Genomic DNA, 19,704 nt, shown 5'->3' with positions numbered 1-19,704 from the left:
GCATAGAAAGGAATTCCCCCATTCATTTGTGCTTTGATAAATACTTGTTCATTTCAAAGCTAAAAGTCAGTTTACAGAATTTATTTTACTTCTACATCTGGTTATTTTTTACAAAATAAAAATTTCATTCATTTAAGTATTTTATTTAACACATAAGTTTAGTGGATTGAGTCTTCTTTAAACATTAGCATCACTTAACCAAAGTCTTCTAGCCATTTGAAATTGTGATTATGTCTATGACTCTAGGATGTAGTAAAGGTTTCGAATACCCTAAAAGGTTGACCAAGAATATACAAGGCAATCCAATGATTATAAAATATATTACCTCACGTATCTTCAAACCTTAAATTATAAATCATAAAGTTTTCTGATGTCTTCATTTCTTTACAACTTACATGTTATTGTGAAGTATAACTCATATATACTTCCTTACTTTTTAAAACCTTGCTACTGTATATTCCTGGGGTTATCACAATCTTATCAGATCCCAATAAAATATCACCTCATACTAGGCAAGATTTCTGGTTTTTTATTCCTGACAGTTTAATTTTTGTTTATATATTCTACATTCTAAGGAGGTTCAAAACTGAATTCTTGATTTAGGCTTGGTCACTATTCTTATGGCTACCACTTCTTAAGCCTACCCCGCCTTATACAGTGCATGAGTTTCCATTTCTAGCAATCAGTGCCCACAACTAGAAGGTACTTCTCTTCCCCTTCTTATCTCAAAGGGTCTTCCCTTACATCATATCTTCTATTAAAATCTTCCTTAGCCTCCTCGCAAGCCTAATCTTAATGGCAGAAAGACTGGGAGTAGGAGGGGGGATGGATCATAATTGCTGAGAAAAGAAAATACATCGGGGTATAGTTCAAATTTTAAAAATTAGCTTCGTTATATTAGAGATGGGGCTTTGGTTACCACTTGCATCTATGTGGTTATTGAGGTAGATATGGGAATGAGATCACCCAGGAGAAGATGTTGGAGAGAGCCTGGTGTTTCAGAGGAAGCTGAGTCAGTAGGTCAAGAACAACCCTAAAAAGAGACCAAGATGGAAGAATCAAAAAATGAGGCAAAAGGCAGTTTTGTGACAAGATCTCACAGGGAGAACATTTCAAAGAGGGAATGTACAGCAATGTCAGATGCAACAATTAAGATGATACTACAATGCTACACTTATAACATGATTCCACTTACGTAAGGTACCTAGCGAAGTCAAATTCACAAAGACAGAAAGTAGAATGGTAGTTAACCAGGGGCTGGGTAGAGGCAGAGATAGGGAGTTAGTATTTAATGGGTACAAAGTTTACGTTTGGGAAGATGAAAAAATTCTGTGGATGAATGATGGTGATGCACAACAACGTGAATGTATTTCATGACACAGAGCTGCATGCTTAAAACTGTGTAAAATGGTACATTTTATGTTATATATATTTTATCACAATAAAAATGCTGCAATTAAGACAATTCAGATAAAGGCAGAAATGTGTCCATTGGTTTTAATAATATCCTTGTGATTGGAAGTATTTGCAAGAGTGACTTCAATGTAATGATGGATATTTTTATTAGGTACTGCTGCATTACTAACCACCCCACCATTTTATTTGTTCATGATTCCGTGGATTGGCTGAGCTCAGATGGATGGCCCTTCTGCTGGTATTGCTTGGGGTCTCTCCCAATTTCTGTCAAATGGTGGCTGGGGCTAGAATGTCGAACATAGCTTCACTTTCATATCTAGTACCTTGCTGGGATGGCTGGCAGGCTGCGATTTCTCTTCCACCACATGGATAGCTTGGGCTTCTTTCATGGGGCCTGGATCTAAAATGTCTGTGTTCCTGAAAGGTTACCTCCAGTATGCATGTACCATTTAGTATCTGCTTGCTTCCTCCTTGTTAATGTCTGGAGTAAAGTATGGAAAAGAGGTTGATTAAATAGAAAAGAGAAGTAAGGACATTTATATCAGGCTGGTGAGTACAGAGACACTTAAGCATATACACAGAGACAGGAGTGAGCATGGTAAATGGAAATGACAGAAAAGAGGCTGCTGCAGAGGGAGCCTAGGCAGGGCAGTGGCAGCTTCAGATAGTTTGAGAAGATGGTGATGAAAACTTGCAGTTAATGTTCAGATTTTGATTGTTCCAGCTTTTTGTGTTTATGTCATGTTCTTGTATGAGCAAGAAAGCAGAAAGAAGAATGAAGATGAAAGTCAAATCACTGGTGTTTCTTGTTTACGCTGAGAGACTTCAGTCATCCTTAATTTCTTTCTTTGCCTGAAACTCACATTCAATTTACAAATTCTATTGATTCTAATTCCAAATATACCCTAAATCTGACCACATATCATCAGTTGCCCAGAGAAAACCCTGGTCAGATTACACTCCTTTCACCTGGACTACTAGAATAACCCTCTAATTTGCCTTCCTGCCTCTATTTTGCTCTCTGTATAGTTCATCCTCCACACAGCAGCCTTCCTTACACACAAATCAGATCATGTCACTTTTCTGCTCAAAAACGAAAGCAAGCAAACAAAAGCCACCTTTAGTGACATCTCATTACAACCAGAATAAAATCCTACTCTTTACCTGGCCAACAAAGTCCCATGCCCCACACCCAGCCCTGGCCCCGTTCTTTCCTTCTTGTTCACTATTATCCACATTTCTTTCTTCCCTCCTACTTGCCAAGCTTGCTCCCTTTGAACTTGCTGTTCCTTTTGTGTAGACCACTCCCTCCTCACCCCAGTTTTTACAAGTATATTACCTTTTCATTGTTTACGTCTTAACTCAAATGACACCCCCTTCAAGGGGCCCTCTTTGGCTAACTATAATAGCACTCACTGCTTCGCACACAGCCCTGTCTGCCAAATTTTACCTGAATTTGATTTTTAACTATTTGTCAATAATTTATACACATGCACCATACATGGGAGCAGAAAAATGTCTAGTTTTATATTTTCAATCAAAATTATATGTGTGTAATTTAAAACTCAATTCTATAAAAATTGTTGTCCAGGTATGGTGACTCATACCTGTAATCCCAGCACGTTGGGAGGCAGAGGCTGGTAGATTGCCTGAGGTCAGGAGTTCGAGACCAGCCTGGCCAACATAGTGAAACCCCATCTTTACTGAAAATACAAAAATTATCTGGGCATCGTGGCGGGCACCTGTAATCCCTGCTACTTAGGAGGCTGAGGCAGGAGAATCACTTGAACCCGGGAGGCGGAGGTTGCAGTGAGCCGAGATCACACCACTATACTCCAGCCTGGGTGACAAGAACAAAATTCTGTCTCAAAAAGAAAAAAAAATTGTTGTGTAGAGGGGAGTCTCCTGTCCTCCTCTCATCTTGCTTTCCCCTACCCAGAGAAAAACGCTTCTCACTTTTCAGCTGAATTTTTGTTATGCTGTTCTTTGTTGATCTTTCATGTTTTAGATGTTATTTGTTGACTTGTCACCATGGAAGATGAGGATTTGTCTCCTTCATCTCACTCCCACCCCCAACACATTCGTACACAAATACTGCCAGTCCTGCCTTTCTTCCAGGATGCGTATATCCTGATTTTTGTTGGATCAATGTTTGGAATTTACATTACTCCCCCTGTATGTAAGCTCTTCTAGCATGAGGTAGTATTCCCATTTTTAAAAATTATACATATTTAAGATGTACAACATGATATTTTGTTAGGCACATATATAGTGAAATGATTACTGTAGTCAAATTAATCTATTCATCATCTTCTCTAGTTACTTTTTGTTTGTTTTGTAGTAGAGTATCTAAAACCTACTCTCTGCAAATTTTCAGTATACAATGTAATATAATTGACTGTAGTATTCAAGCTATACACTAGATGTCTAGACTTGTTCATCCTATAGAACTACAAGCTTTCACCTACACCCTTCACCTACCTCTCCCGGTTTCCTCCCCTTCCTTGCCCCTGGTAACCACATTCTACTCTTTCTATGCATTTGACTTTTAAAGAAAATATTCCATATATAAATAAGATTATGCAGTAGTTAACTTTCTGTGTCTGGCTTATTTCACTTAGTATAATTTGCTCAAAGTTGTTGAAAATAACAGGATTACTTTTTTTAAGGCTGAATTATACTCCATTGTGTATATATACTACAGTTTCTTTATTCATTATCTGTCAGTGGACACTGAAGTTGTTTCTATGGCTTGGCTATTGTGAATAACGCTGCAATGAACATGGGAGTGCAGATACGTCTACAAGGTGGTAATTTCATTTTATTTGGTTGTATATCCAGCAAACGGATTGCTAGGTCATATGGCGATTCTATTCATATGGCAGTACTATTTTTAATTTTCTGAGGAACTTTCATACTGTTTTCCACAATGGTTGTACCACCTTACATTCTCATCAATAGCCTACAAAGGTTTCCTTTTCTCCACACTTTCATCGACACTTGTTATTTCTTGACTTTTTGGTAACAGATGTCCTAACAGGTGTAAGGTGATATCTTGCTGTGGTTTTGACTTGCATTTCCCCGATGATTAGTGATGTTTATTATTTTATATACATGTTGGCCATTTGTATGTCTGTTTTTGAAAAATGTCTGTTTAGGTCCTCTGCTCATTTTTTAATTGGGTTCTTCGTTATTTTCCTATTGAGTTATGTGAACGTCTTATATTTTGGATATTAACCAATTATCAGATATATGGTTTGTGAATATTTTCTCCCTATCCGTAGGCTGCCTTTTCATTTTATTGATTGTTTTATCTGTTGTGCAGAGCTTTTAGTTTAATGTAGTCCCACTTGTTTATTTTTGCTTTTATTGCCTTTGCCTTTTTTGTCCTTTCCAAAAAAATCATCACCAAGACCAATGTCAAGGAGTTTTTCCGCTGTTTTCCTCTAGGATTTGTATGGTATCAAGTCTTACATTTAGATCTTTAATCCATTTGGAGTTTTTTTGTGTGTCTGGTCTAAGATAAGAATTCAGTTTTATTCTTTTGCATATGGATATCCAGCTTTCCCAGGACCATTTATTGAAGAGACTATCCTTTCCTTATTGGTCTTATTGGTGGTCTTGTTGAAAATTAGTTGACCATATGTGCTTGGGTTTATTTCTGGACTCTTTATCCTGTTCCACTGGTTTATGTGTCTGTTTTCAGGCCAGTACCATGTTCTTTTGATTATTATAACTTTGTAATATACTTTGAAATCAGGACGTGTGATGCCTCCAACTTTGCTTTTCTTTCTCAAAATTGTTTTGGCTATTTGGAGACTTTTGTGGTTCTATATAAATTTTAGAATTGTTTTTCACTATTTCTGGGGAAAATGCCATTACAATTTTGACAAGAATCATATTGAATGTGTAAGTTGCTTTGAGTAGTATGGACATTTTAACAATATTTATCCCTCCAATCCACAAACACAAGATACCTTTTCATTTATTTGTGTCTTCTTAATTTCTTTCATCAATGTTTCATATAATTTTCAATGTACAGATCTTTTACTTCCTTAGTTAAATTTGTTTCTAAGCATTTCATTCTTTTTGATGCTATTGTAAATGAAATTGCTTTCTTGATTTCTTTTTCAAATAGATTATTATTAGCATAAAAAATGCAGCTGATATTTACTTGCTGATTTTGTATCCTACCACTTTACTGAATTAATTGATTGGTTCTAACTTTTTTTTGTGGAGTCTTTAAGGGGTTTTCTACATATAGCATCATATCACCAGCAAACAGAAATACTTTTTACTTCTTCCTTTCCAAGTTTGATACCTTCTATTTATCTTTCTTCTCTGACTGCTCTTGTGAATACTTACAGTACTATTTTGAACAGAGGTGGTATGTTGAGAATGGGGATCCTTGCCTTGTACCAGATCTTAGAGGAAAAGCCTTTAGGTTTTCTTCATTGATTATGATGTTAGCTGTAGGCCTTTTATAAATGGCCTTTATTATGTTGAGGAAATTTCCTTCTATACCTATTTCATTGAGAATTTTTACCATGAGAGAATGTTGAACTTTGTTAAATGTTATTCTTGTACCTGTTGAGGTGATCAGTGCTTTTGAAGTGTCATTCTTTTAATGTGGTGTATCATATTTATTGACTTGAAATGTTAAATCAACCTTGAATCATAGAGATAACCCTCACTTGGTCATGGTGTATAATCTTTTTGATGTGTTGTTGAATTAAGTTGAGTCCTTTTAATAATTCAATTCTGTGCTCTTCTCTATTTGTTTCCCTCTTCTTTGCATATGTTCAGATGTATCTGTTATTTTATCAATTCCCTCATCTTCATGAAAGTGTTCCTGGAGCCTTCTGACCTTCTCCAATTTGGACTGTCATGGCTAGGGCATAACTATCATTCTAGAATTTCCTTTTCCATAAGCACCAGAAATTATATTCATCTTTCTCCTATTTGGAGTATCTAGTTTGTAAAGGAGGTTTGCTTCCTAAATTTAATGGAACACACCCTCTGTTAGCTTCCTGAGAAAGGATTGGGAAATCAACCTGATTGGAAAGTTAACTTTTTGAGAATTCACTTGTCTGAAAATGTTTTAAATTTAATTGAAATATTTAATTTTCCTACTTACAAAGTTTAGTAGGCTGGGAATTATTTGTCATCTAGGAATTTGAGGCCATTGCTTTACTACCTTCTAGAAATACATGTTCCAATTGAGAAGTCTCAAGTCATGACCTAGGCTTTGTATGTGGTCTGTTTTTTCTCTCTAGGAGTTTGTAGGGGCCATCTTTTTTGTGTTCTGAAATTTCCAAATAATATCCATTGGTGTGAATTGTTTTTATTCTTTTTGTTAGTTAATCATTGAGCTCTTTCAATCCGAAAACTCATGCCCTAGGAAATATCTTAGAATTATTGACCTAAATTTTAGCCTTTATTGTCCCTCCTCTCTTTCTGAAACTCTAGTTATCTGGGTGTTGGACAACCAGAACTATAACTTCTCATTTTCTTATATTTTCTATATTTCTCTATTTTCCATCTCTTCTTACTCTCTTCTCTGGTAGAATTCAACAATTTTATTTTCAAATCTCTTTGAATTTTATTTTCCAGTTACCTTACTTTTTATTTCCAAGGGCTCCTTTTTGTTGTTAGATGTTCTTTTAAAAGAAAAAAAAATTATTGTTGTTTTCTTATCTTGTTTCATGGCTTCAGTATCTTCTCTTATTTCTCATTTCATATTAATGGGAGTTTATTTTTGTTTTTTTGACATTTGCTTTTCTTTGATCTCTGTTTCCTGCAAGTTGCTTTTCTTTTCATTGGTTTCTACATTTCTTGAGAAGCTTTCCTCAGACTCTTCATAATTCTTAACTGTTGGCTTATATTTAAGAGCAGGGCATTAACTTTGTTAATGACTTGTTGCCCATGGTTTTTACTTTAGTTAAATGACTTGTTGCCCGTAGTTTTTACTTTGGAGTGATCAGATTGAGTTCTCTCCTTAGGAGGTCCCCAGATATAAGCGATTTAGATCTTTCCTTTGGGGCTGGTCTGAATACTTAGTGAAACCAATTCAGGCTCCTGCCTGGATGATCACTGGCTGACAGTGTTCTGGGAACCCTAATGAGGAAAAGTTATGGAGGAAGAGAGGAAGGGAGCAGGGGCAGTTATCCCAGCATTCAGCATGAGTGTTTTATAATCTGCCTGTTATCAAAATGGTGCCTGCTTCTTCAGCACACACCAGGGCTTCTCCTACAATCCATAGTCTACTTGTTTTACTGACTATGTAGAGCTGACTATGTAGAGTGGAGAAAAGGGTCTTACTGCATCTTATACTGACTTGTACCCAATCCTCCTTATGGTAGCCATACTTGTACCTGCACTTGCAGAAGTACCTGGTATCATCGATTGCTAAGATGTTGGGGATGGGAGGAGTTGGGTGGTGTAAGCTGGATTTCTTTTCAGCTTTCCTTACTGCCAACTTAGGATTCAGCTTTCTCATATCTGCTAAGTGAGTTACTAATGTTCTGCGTGGTTTAGATTTTTTTCCCCTACTTTTAAAATTTGTTAAGGCTGAGTGTAGTGTCTCATGCCTATAATCCCAGCACTTTGGGAGGCCAAGGTGGGAGCATTGCTTGAGCTCAGGAGTTTGAGACCTGTCTGGGCAATAGAGTGACTATCTACCTAAAATTAAAAAATAAAAAAAAAAAATAGCTAGGCATGGTGGCAAGTGCCTGTAGTCTCAGCTACTCAGAGGCTGAGGCAGGAGGATTGGTTGAGCCTGCCAAGTCAAGGATGCAGACAGCCATGATTGCATCACTGCACCCCAGTCTGGATGACAGAGTGAGAACCTGTCTCTAAATTAATTAAATAATTAATTGAAATGTGTTACTGTTTTCCTATTACCTGCTTTTCTTCATTCTTGGGGATTTATGTCTTAGAAAAAACTCTTTACTGGTGCTCTAGGGGATTTATAGAGAAAGCAAAAATGAATGCATATGTTCAGTCAGCCATCTTTTCATTTATTTACACTTCTATGCACACATAATTTCCTTAAGTGTGGGAATTCCGTCTGCCTTGTTTACTGTTTCATCTATGCCCGTAGTACCTGGCACATACTAGATGCATGATAAATATTTATTGAGTGACTGATTACTAGCTGACAGACCAGCTGACTAACTTTGTTGGTTAGATTTCTGAACCATCTATAAGCTGCAAAACTTAAAAATGATGGTGGTGTGGACACACCTACAATGAACTATTTCTGAAAGGCAGGACATGTAGGGTTTTTTTAAATATACTTTCATCCTATTGAGTACTCTTTTACATTTTTAAATTAATTTTTCTGTTTATTTTGGTTAGGAATTTAAAAGGGAACTATGAACTGGTATTAAGATAACAGTATACTTAGGGAAGAATATGACATAGCTAGAATGCAGTAGATGGTGGCTATTTTTTAGCCTAAAACTGAACTTTTTATTCCTTTTTCCTGTTCCATTTAAATACATACATCATATGAATATAGTGATTTCAAGTCTGTTCTAATACCTTAATTTCCTTGCTGTTTGGTCACTCCCTGTTGTCAGGATGGCAAATTCCTAGCACAGTTTTTAAGGACTCAATTTTGTCCCATAAATTATTTTAAATATTTTTGTACATAAAATGAAATTAATATTCCTATAATGATAATGCCCTAGCCAGTCCAGCTTTAAAGTTTTCAGTGAAAGGAAAATATAACAATCTGTAAGAAAAAAGAAAATGAAAGCAAAGGAAATTCAAGGAAATCATTTTTCTTTCACAAACCAGGGCCATGTTCCTTCAAGTAGCCTTGTGTGCATGTATTAATTAATTTAATAACATTCACCAAGCACATCCTATGTGCTAAACCCTGGAAACTATGCCCTGTTTAAGCACTCATTCCACACTCATTCAATTAAATTGATTTGAAATTAACTTTTCTGTTGCTATTTTTTTTCTCCATGGGAGCTTTACCATAGCAGTAAACATTTTCATCCACATACCATTTTGATAAGGTGTGTACCACTGCATCCATTTAATAGCTAGCTAGTCATAAATTATAAATTGAGAGAATTAGTACTGTGACAACAAAGGACATAGAGAAAGCCCATGTTGAAACCAGAATTAGAATTCACTTGAATCTCTGGTGCATTTGTTTTAATCTGGTGAATAGTACCCTTGACTATAGAGAGATGTTAATAATTCTACACACTTAAGGAAAAGAATAGCATTTCAACCTTGAATAATGATAGACACAAAATCCAAGAATATACAAAAAATGGAATAGGAAATCAGGGTTGCCATGTATTGCTTTAAGAAGATTTTTTTTTTTTTTTTTTTTTTGAGATGGAGTCTAGCTCTGTCACCAAGCTGAAGAGCAATGGCGGGATCTCGGCTCACTGCAACCTCCGCCTTCCAGGTTCAAGCAATTCTCCTGCCTCAGCCTCCTGAGTAGCTGGGATTACAGGTGTGTGCCACCACGCCCGGCTAATTTTTTTAATTTTTATTTTTAGTAGAGATGGGGTTTCACAATGTTGGTCAGGCTGGTCTCCAACTCCTGACCTTGTGATCTGCCTGCCTTGACCTCCCAAAGTGCTGGGATTTCAGGGGTGAGCCACCGCACCCAACCTTAAGAAGATCTTAATGTGAAATGTCTAACTTTTTTTCCTTTTCACGTGTAAGTCATTCATGGGTTGATAATAGGCATAATTTTGGAAAATTCTAAATACAGAGCTTAAAGGTGTGGGCCCTCCTGTTTAATAGTCTTCAATAATTATTCATGAATACATTTATTTGTGGTGAGTTCAGTCATCCATATTTGTGTCCATTTTTAGGTTTATCGAATACAATTTATCCTAAAAGAGACAGGTATACTATGATGATACTGCAAATTTAAAATGCATAGAGTCTGCATATCTGAAAACATTGTCTTTTTCCTTTAGAATTTCTAAGTCAAAGGCTGTCATTCTTTTAAAAAGGCTGGGATTCTTGGGCAGGTTTTTGGATCATTGTTTTGAATAGCAAATTCTTTTTTTTTTTTTTTACTTTGTTTTCGTCCTGTCCCTCCTTCACCTTCTCCTTACCCATTCCCCTGCATCCACTCTCTACAAGCAGGGAAAATCCTCCTCTCAGGGAAGGACAGGAAGGAAAGTGAACAGCAATCCCGAGAGGCCAAAGCTAATGGGGGCTTGCAGATCTTTCAGCAGAGGTTGTCAGTGATAATCGTGCAGCAGAGGGCTCCTCTATGGGCGCTCTGACCTCTTGGTAAACTATTTGTTTCTCCTTGTATTGATTAAAAAAACAAGCCACCAGCCTGTACTCTCTATCAACCAGGGTGTTCTTTTAAAGAAACTTCCACATTTAAAATATACTAACTCAAAATTCCGAGATCCTTAGCTTTGCTTTACTCTGTATTTCAGGTGAACCAGATCATTGATAATATTAAAACATAATCCCTGAAAGAGGCAGAGGATACTTTCCAGGTTTATATTTTTTGAAAGAACATGAATCACATATTTCAATAATCAGTATAATACCCCAAATATTAAACCATCTAAAACAAGCATTCCTCTTAATTATGAGTATCTGAAGACCACAAAATGTTTAATCGTACTTACATTTGGGTTGCAGAAAGGATTTCTGTTTTAAGTATTTGAACAAACTGAAGCTATTGTTTTCCTTAGTATGTGTTATAGAGTCTACTTTTTTTCCTTCACACCATAGTATACTAAAGTAAAACCCAAGGACCCAAGGCAATTTGATCACTTGCAAGTATGAATCTAGATAAACCTTATAGTAGAGAGAAACCTCCAGGTTGTATACCTATTGACATTGCTTAATAAAAACTTCTAGAATAATGGTGCTTCTGGTTGTGTTTCCAATAGCAATGTGATTGTAGTGCACAGTGGATTAAGTTACTGATCCTTTGAATTCTGACCTTCTGTCTAAAACAGCTTTAGAGGTTACTCTTTTTTTTTTTTTTTCTTTTCTTTTCTTTCCGATTTGGGAGACTGGAGGAGGAAAAAGTTAATGCTGCTTGAAGGAAGAAAAAAATTCTATAGGTTGTTAGGTTTGGGGGCTGCCTCTCCCCAATCTCTGGCAATTGCTTTTTAATAATAATGGAACTTCTTGATTCTGAATACTTAAACTATACATCCAAATGCATCAGGAAATGTGGAGTGCACTTTTACTATAATTATTTCCTCAGTGAATAAATCAAGTGTTTATGATATAATAACTATTAAAAACAAAGCACATCATACTGGGTAACTGAAATTAAGAAAGGTAAAATGTAATAAATTGATATAACTATGAAACAAGACATGCATATAATTGTTTGTTGTAAACTCGAACTCTGCTTTTCAATATAAAGAATAAGTTGGGATATTTATAATCTCTAGGAAAATAATTAACCTTTTTGAAGATGTAAGGAGAAAAATCCCATATCTCATGATTTGAGCATTTCAAGTTCAAGGATTTTTTCTCTATTGACCATTTAATGTGCTTTTATTTTTGAATCTGCTTGCAGTATATGCTCAGAAATAATCAGCTACTATATAGTGATTTTTTTCTCTTCCATGTTGAATATATTATTTTGGTATATAACAATATGTATCATTTCAAATATCACACATTTTTCTGGATTTTTGTTAACTTTATGGGGTATCACCTTGCTTCAAAATGATGATACAATGAGGAGACATTAATGTCCCGTTGCTCCATCTACCGTTTAGAAGTGACTTTGATGGTGCTAGAAAAATGAGGCAGGTTCCAGAACAAATAGTGAGGGAAAAATCACTCATACTTAAAAAAATCAGGATTCACAAAAATATAAAATGCCTAGCACAGTGCCTGGCATGTAGTAAGCACTTCATAAATGCTAATTCCCGTCTTTCCTCCATGAGCTATTCATTGTTTCCAAAGAATTTAAAAACTGTGAACTCAGCTGTCATGAAATCTGAAAAACACAAAGCAAATTTCCAGATCCTCTTACATGTTTTGGGAGGCGCTGACAAGATTGGTTTTGCCCATGGCTTAGAGGAAAAAATCTTCAAGAAGAAACAACCTGGGTTTTCTAGGTTGTTTCATGTCAACAGAAACCCATTTTACAGCATGAGAAAGCAAAATAACATCGCTGAGATTAAACATATGCTTCCAGGACCAATTATTTATATATTTTTTGGCAGAAGGAAGAAAAAGTAACTGTTTGCCATTTTGGAAAATCAGTTGATTTTAAAAGAGGAAACCTGTTTTGTCATTTTGTTTAAGTATATATATTATCTCATCCCCTTTCCTTAAAAATCTGCCACTGCCCTTGCTATCAAGTGCTGCTCAAAGTTTCTATTAAGAATAATACTTAAAAAAAAAAATCCGATAGGCAGTCATTACTACATAGGATAACAAGTTTCCCACCCTACATAAATAAATGTTATTATTAATATGTAATAATAAACGTGCTCTTTAGGAAGTCAGGAAATAGGTTATATTTTCATATTGTGTTGGTATAAAGACTTTAATGTGTATTAAAATAATTTTCCATGGTACAGCTAATAGTTAATTACCTCCTTAACTTTACTGTTAAAAGCTAATCATGTTGGAGTTTGAATGGAAAACATTTCACAAAATAGTGGTAGACCTTCAATTTGGCAGGTTTAATATCATTCTTAAAATAAATAGAGGATGTTTTACTTGGTTACATTTCAGCAGAAGGTTCCTGGGAGCAGGACCCTCATTGTAGGTCTCGTGCTGGTGGGGAAAGAGCAGGTCATGGAAGTGACCACTCCAAATGCCAACAAGGATCATAGTGTCAGCCATCCAGACACGGTTCCAAAGGCTCCATAAAGAAGCCAGGGAGGTAGTGCCATGGCATGGACCACAAGAAAAATAAATTTACATGAAACCAGGAAGACTGGAAGTATAGTATTTTGGGATACTCTATTTGCCATTCTACTTTGAACAGTCTGAATTACAAAATGTTGAATACTTTCACATATTGATTTTAATCATGTGGAAGAAATAATGGCTAGGATTTTGCTTTTTTAAGAAAATGCGTTAGTCTTTAAGTGCTGGTTATATTTTGCAACTTACTGTACTCTTATTTTTGAGAAATAATCATCTCATAAAAAGCATAGAAACAAAGAGATTAGTAAACTGTTGGACCAGGTAATAGCATGCATGCTGACTTCTAAAGTTATTTCAAAGTAAACACAAATAGAAGAAAAATAACTTCAAAGTGCCTCATTTATTGACAACTTCAAAACTGTAAAATAGCTTTATTTTCATTATTGGAATGAAAAGGAAAAGGGACACTCATATTTTATCCTTTGTTTTCTCAGTGTTTATTTGTTATACTTAATTTGATTAATCAATTGTTTACTCATGAAGTTTTAGAAAAGTCCAAGTTACCTTTTAGATTGTTGTAATGAGTTCCTTGTATCTGTCCTTGTCTATATACATATATATAAATAACATTTGTAATATGTATTAAATATTACAAATGTAATGTAAATATCATGTATATATACATATATATATATATATATATGCGTATCTTTTTTATCATGCCCTTAACCTAAAACACTAAACTCTTCTACCAAAATTGAAGATTTCCTCCACATAACCAGGCAGGTATCTAGGCAACAGCTGGCTCTGTCAGATAAAACCTGGTTGGCGATACAGCCTGTGAAAGATATTGTCTCCTTGAGGGTTTTCAAACATTTCATTACAGTTGAATATTTCAAGTATTTTCCCTTTCCAGATAAAATTATGTATTTTTTTATTGGGGAAAAAGCATATGGGAAAAATTTAAAACTCCTTTTCATACATTTATGTATTGAGATTTCCATGGCAAATATGAAATAACAATGCTTTCTTCTATTACCTTTTACTAGTAGCAATGTTCAACACATTTTCCTAAATTTTGTAGTTATATGTATGACTGTATTTAGGGAACTATTTAGTCCTTAAAGGGTATGGTTAAGTTACATAATATAGTTATAGTTTTAGAAGATTTAGAAATAGGAGGCTATCAATACACTACAAACTGGGTGTCATTAATAGCTTAAATGTGGCTGTTTATCATAGGATAACTTACTTTTGGTTTAAATTTTATGCGATAGTAATTATTATATATTGGATATTCAGAAGTAGTAACCATACACAATTTATGGGTAAACGTGATTGTTTTTAATCCATCTAATTTTGCTTCAGGAAAATGAAACTCCATAAAAGTAGTAAATATGCACATGGATATTACTTTTAGTCAGTGACTGAGCTCTTTGTTACATAATTATGTAGCATGAGCTGTATCACATCAATTAGTGGTCACATTACATTCATCATACTTTCACTAATTTTCTTCATAATTATATGCATCATTTATTTAATATTTCATTTGGTTATATAAATACAAATTAAATTTCAACATAAAAACATATAATATGATACATTTAACTATAATGTGGGCAAGTAACTTGTATATAAATGTGACACACTTTACATAATATTCCCACTGTTTTGATTTTGTATAGTTCTTATATTCTGGATTTGTCAGTGTAATCTTTCATGGATTAGAAAAATAATTTCTTACTCTCTTATGTCTAAAATAATTTTTAAACAATTGGAAGCATGAATACAACAGCTAAATGTAAAATTTCAAACATTGTTTAATTCTCCAACCAACACCTCAAATTTTAGATTTTATAGAGCTTAGAAATAAATGTGGTTGCAAAAGTATTTACTGTTTGATATCATAGATTGAATTACCATAACATTACATTTTATCTGACAATGCTGGAAATCTCCATTACAAGTTGTATTTTATTTTCTGCATATATACTTTAGTATATTGAATAACTGATACTTCTGGTCTGAGAAAGTGCAGTAGGTGGTAACATAATTCTATTTCTGCTGCATATATGAACAGATCCAATAGCAATCAACTGTTTCTTGACCTGGCTTCCCAAATATGGTAGATGACTAGCCCATGATTCCTTGCTGGTACTATACAAAATGAAATCCTAGGTGAGTTTGCAGTTTAAGCTGTAGCCTATGTCTGACAAAGTGTTCTTTTCTGAGGAATTCAGACTGGCATACTTTCGGCGGTTGGGGGGAAGTCTGTATTAAATTTTGGTCATTAGCAGCTTTTTAATTTTTTGTTTTCATCGGAATGGTGCTTTCATTTACATATTAGCAATATAAAGTTATGATTGTGTCTATGTGTTTTATTAGTTGATAATCTGGAAATGTATTATAAAGTCATGCAAAAAGTTGTGATTTTAAAAAATTTTTTCACATCTATCAAGCGCCTAAAAAATGAGGATGCTTTTTTTTTTTTTTTAAATAAAAAACCTAATAAGTAGAATAGTATTCTATGGGTGATGACAAAACAGTTTTAAGAAAACTCCAATGGGTATAAAGATTTTATTTTAGAGCACAAAATTGGTTACAATCAGTGACTAGCATCAAAATAAACAAACGATGCCTTCTTTGAATATATGAAATCTACATAACGGTTAAGTCTTAGCACCAAAGTCATGTATCTGCATAAAACATAACTGAAGCTCAGCTCTTTAGGTGAGTGTTATACACTGTCATGCATAGATTCTGAGGTAAGAATTTTTTCAAAGAATAAACTGTAAAGAAAGAGTTCTAGATAACATGAAGCTTTTCCAAAAATCATTTTAAAATATTACCACTGAAACATTATCTGGTTCATATCCAAGGAATTATTCACCGAAGACTTGCCATTCTAGAAATCATTTAGGATTCATCCTTCAGGCTTTCATTATTAAACTGATAATAGCTTACACGTTTGCTTTTTCGCTTTCTACTTGAAGGGAAATGGCCATTCTAGTTTTTTATTTCCCCCAGACCTGTTTCAGTAGTAGGTACGTTAGTTGGGAAATAAATTCTGAAAAGTAGTGGATTCCCTAAGTTTCAGGGCCTGAAAAAAGTTTAGGAAAAGTGTAAAAGATAACGTGTAACTACTCCCCAAAGATCTTAATTGGTAACTACTGTTGCAAGAGGACGCGTGTGTGTTGACCGTGTCTCAGAGAAGTTATTCTCACACAGCTGTTTATTCAGATAGCGTGGGGCGCGTTCATTTACATAATAATTTTTTTTTTTTTTTTTAAAGCAGCAAGGTTGAGTCAGACAGAGCAGTGATCCTTTCAATTGTTGTATTTAAACCAATAAGGTTAGGACAAGAGAATAGCTGTGGTTTGCGTTGCAAAAACCAAAAAAAAAAAAAAAAAAAAAAAAAGAAGAAAAAAAAAAAGCCCCGAGGCTCCATGGGCAGACCTACAAGGCTGCGCAAACAAATCGAGGGATGAGATTCTGCTGTTTCTTTGTCTAGGGTTCTCAGATGCTATCTGCGGCTGCTGTTTGGTGGGGAAGGAGCGCAGGGCGCAAAGCTGTTACCAAACAGAACGGTGGGAGCTGATGGCTCCGAGTTTGGGGCGAGGTAGAAACTCTCCAGTGTCACTTCCGACTTTAAGCCTTCCTGTTGCCGTCCACTGTGGCGGGTTTCTTCCTGGGGAACGCGTTTTCGCTCAGTCGCTCGGCAGCCCGAGCCTGCGGCAGCGGCCAGGCGCCTGCCCCCTGCGCCGAGCTTTCCCCTGCAGAGGCGCTCCGCTCCCAGAAGCGCCGCGGCTGCACCAGAGCGCCTGAGAGCCCTCGCGCGTCCCAATCCAGGAGCAAAACTATGTCAGGAATGGAGGTTTGCTAACCCAGAAAATTCGAAGGAACACATTAAACTGGTGGATGCAGCAGATGTAAGCGCTGTAAGTACAAGCTGACTGTTTGAAAAATTGTAGTGACTGACAACAGCTGTCCTGTGGGCAAAGCCCAAGCTAACAGGAGCGCTTTTATTATTGTTTTGATTTGTTTTCAAAGAAAAACATTATGGCATGGGGAAAATTATGACACTTTGTACCTAGTACTTTATGAGCCACAGGGCTTCATCCTAGAAGTAGAATTCTCAACCTTCAAATTATGAGCCATTAGGATCATTAAGAGAGAATTACAAATTAATTGTTAACAATTACTTTTGTTATGCTCTAGATAAATAAATATAATGCAGGACCATATTCTTGTAGGGAGATGACTTCATATCTCTTTTCTGAATTGCTGCACAAATCTCAAATATATTTGTGTGATATTGAATAAAGCGGTACATATATGTTTATTGCAATACATAAATAACTTTTCTTACACACTTTAATTTGATATGAAAAAATGAAGCGTTTAACATTTGAAAGGACAACAGATAACGTTAAATTGATAGCACTTTTTAAGGAAGAAAATCTTTTTGCTTCAATAAATGAATTAAACGTTATATTAAACTTATCTTCAAAAGGTGATATAACAAATATTTACCCAATTAATATATTTTTCTCTTATTGACACTTTGTAAGCCTTGACTGGACCTTGAAGTTAAAAACAAGATCTGTAAACTTTTGAATTATCATTTAAAATATTTGCCATTCAAAATCAGTATATGAATTGTTAATGACTCATGGGTTTATATTTCTTGGGAGGAGTTTTTGAACACATTTAAGCATAGCATTTGCAAGAATTCAATAAATTCAGAGCTGTCATTGAATTTAGACAAACGTTTTTATGTTTTATTTCTTAAAATGGCAAGGGGTACAAAAAGTTGATAGTAAGCTCATAGTGTAGTTTTATAGGTTTGAGATTGTTTTTATAATGTGTCTTTCAAAGTGGGTTTTATTTTATGCTTGCGTGAGTCTTCCCCGCCCCCGCCAAGTCTGGGGTCTAAGGACATGCACACATGTATAGTCATGCTTTTGCATTATCAAATATTTGATATTTGACGTTCTCCATGCTTGAGTTCTCCCAAGGCCCAGAGTGTTCAGTAAGTGAGCAAGCAGTCATGGATTTTCAATCTTTGAACATTCTTTGCGGTGACAGACATAGAAGCCTAATTGAGCCACTGTTCAGTTTTAGAGGGCCAAATGGAAGTCCACTGCTGTGTGAGTTTCATAGACATGATAAATGATTTTCTCAGAAGAAAATTTCCATTTGTGAAAATCGAATAAGAATACATTGTAAAGAAGAAAAAGACTTGCAGCTAGAATAAAACCACTTGTTTAATCAAATATCAAAAGTATTTCATTCAACATTTTAAATAAATTGATATTGAAAACAATCCTTTAAAGCTATAGGTAGCATCCATGTGGTTTAAATACTTATTTGTTTTTTCATGCGGACTCTATTTTGTCATTTTCTTTAAACGACGCATTGCAAAAAGTAATGTAGTATACTACATTAAAATAATCAGCAGTAGTAGTAAAGCATTTATTTTATTGGAGTCTTTGATAAAGAAGGAAATACAGTGTTAACATTTAAAAAACATCTACATCTCCCTAGAACTTCATTTCAATTTTAGGTTTAGGGTTCTATTTTTAAAATTTAAGTTTTCATTACAACACTGATGCCATAGTTGGAGATATCGATTGAGGAGAAATTTTAGCAAGAATATACCCTGCTTAAAACACAGATTTATGGCTAAGGAAATTTTTTTATATATATAAAATACATTCTGATGAGAAAATTGCCATTGTCTTTCAGATTTGGAGTACTCAGGTTGATCTGTGGTTGGACAAAACTAGCTTGCCTGCCAACTCTATTTATTTAGATAAGCTCAGTACTTTCACTTTGAAAATTTCTTTTCAGTTTGAAAAAAAAGTTTTAAATTATAGTCATTTTATAAAAATTGCTTCTAGCAAGCAAAAAAAAGCCTATGGAAAACCCATAATTTAGACAAGTACCTACATTTTATTTGCTCTGTGCTGCTGAGATTTAGAATCCCTTTCCATTTACAGTTTACTTTTCACAGAACATTATTAACTTTTTGGCTTCACGCATGATCTTCTGTCAGATGCTTTTGATTTGTAATTTAGCAAAGTATAATAAACAGTGCAAAAGTCATGAATTTTGCTCAGCATCCTGAGCTCTGTGGTAGGGAAAATGTGATAAAATGTGTACCTTAAGTCTTGTTTGATGATCTCTCAAAGCAAGTTTGCCTTCTGGAAATAATTTCTGGGGTTGAAGAGCATGGTATTAACAGATTTAATGTGGCTATTCAATGGATTGGCGAAGTACTATGTGAGGTTTAACAAAATGAGAGAGACAAATTGAACATCAACAAAAGTTACATCTGTGAAGAATTATAAATTTAATTAGAAAAAAGGCAAACTTAAAAGACCTCATTAACTAATCAGAAGTCAAAGTTACTAGTTTAGGATTCTT

General features: G+C 34.9%; 1 protein-coding gene across 16 annotated transcripts in view; it reads left to right on the top strand.

Moving 5' to 3' along the window:
• EYA1 (EYA transcriptional coactivator and phosphatase 1) overlaps positions 1-19,704 on the top strand; it is a 336,777-nt gene that overhangs the window by 153,800 nt on the left and 163,273 nt on the right. For 7 of the 16 annotated variants that reach the window (XM_065519364.2, XM_045398378.3, XM_074000017.1 and 4 more), the window contains exon 1: positions 16,794-17,213. The exons of 8 other annotated variants lie outside the window; for them this stretch is intronic. The gene's annotated coding sequence lies outside the window, so the exon portion shown is untranslated. Of the gene's footprint in view, positions 1-16,793; positions 17,214-19,704 lie in introns of those variants that run through there. One more of the 16 variants, XM_074000016.1, reaches the window with a different exon arrangement.

Source organism: Macaca fascicularis, chromosome 8 (assembly GCF_037993035.2).
Source record: "Macaca fascicularis isolate 582-1 chromosome 8, T2T-MFA8v1.1".
In the NCBI taxonomy this organism is placed as follows: Eukaryota; Metazoa; Chordata; class Mammalia; order Primates; family Cercopithecidae; genus Macaca; species Macaca fascicularis.
Note: the sequence above shows the minus strand (reverse complement) of the source record. Positions and strands in the feature narration are given on the sequence as shown.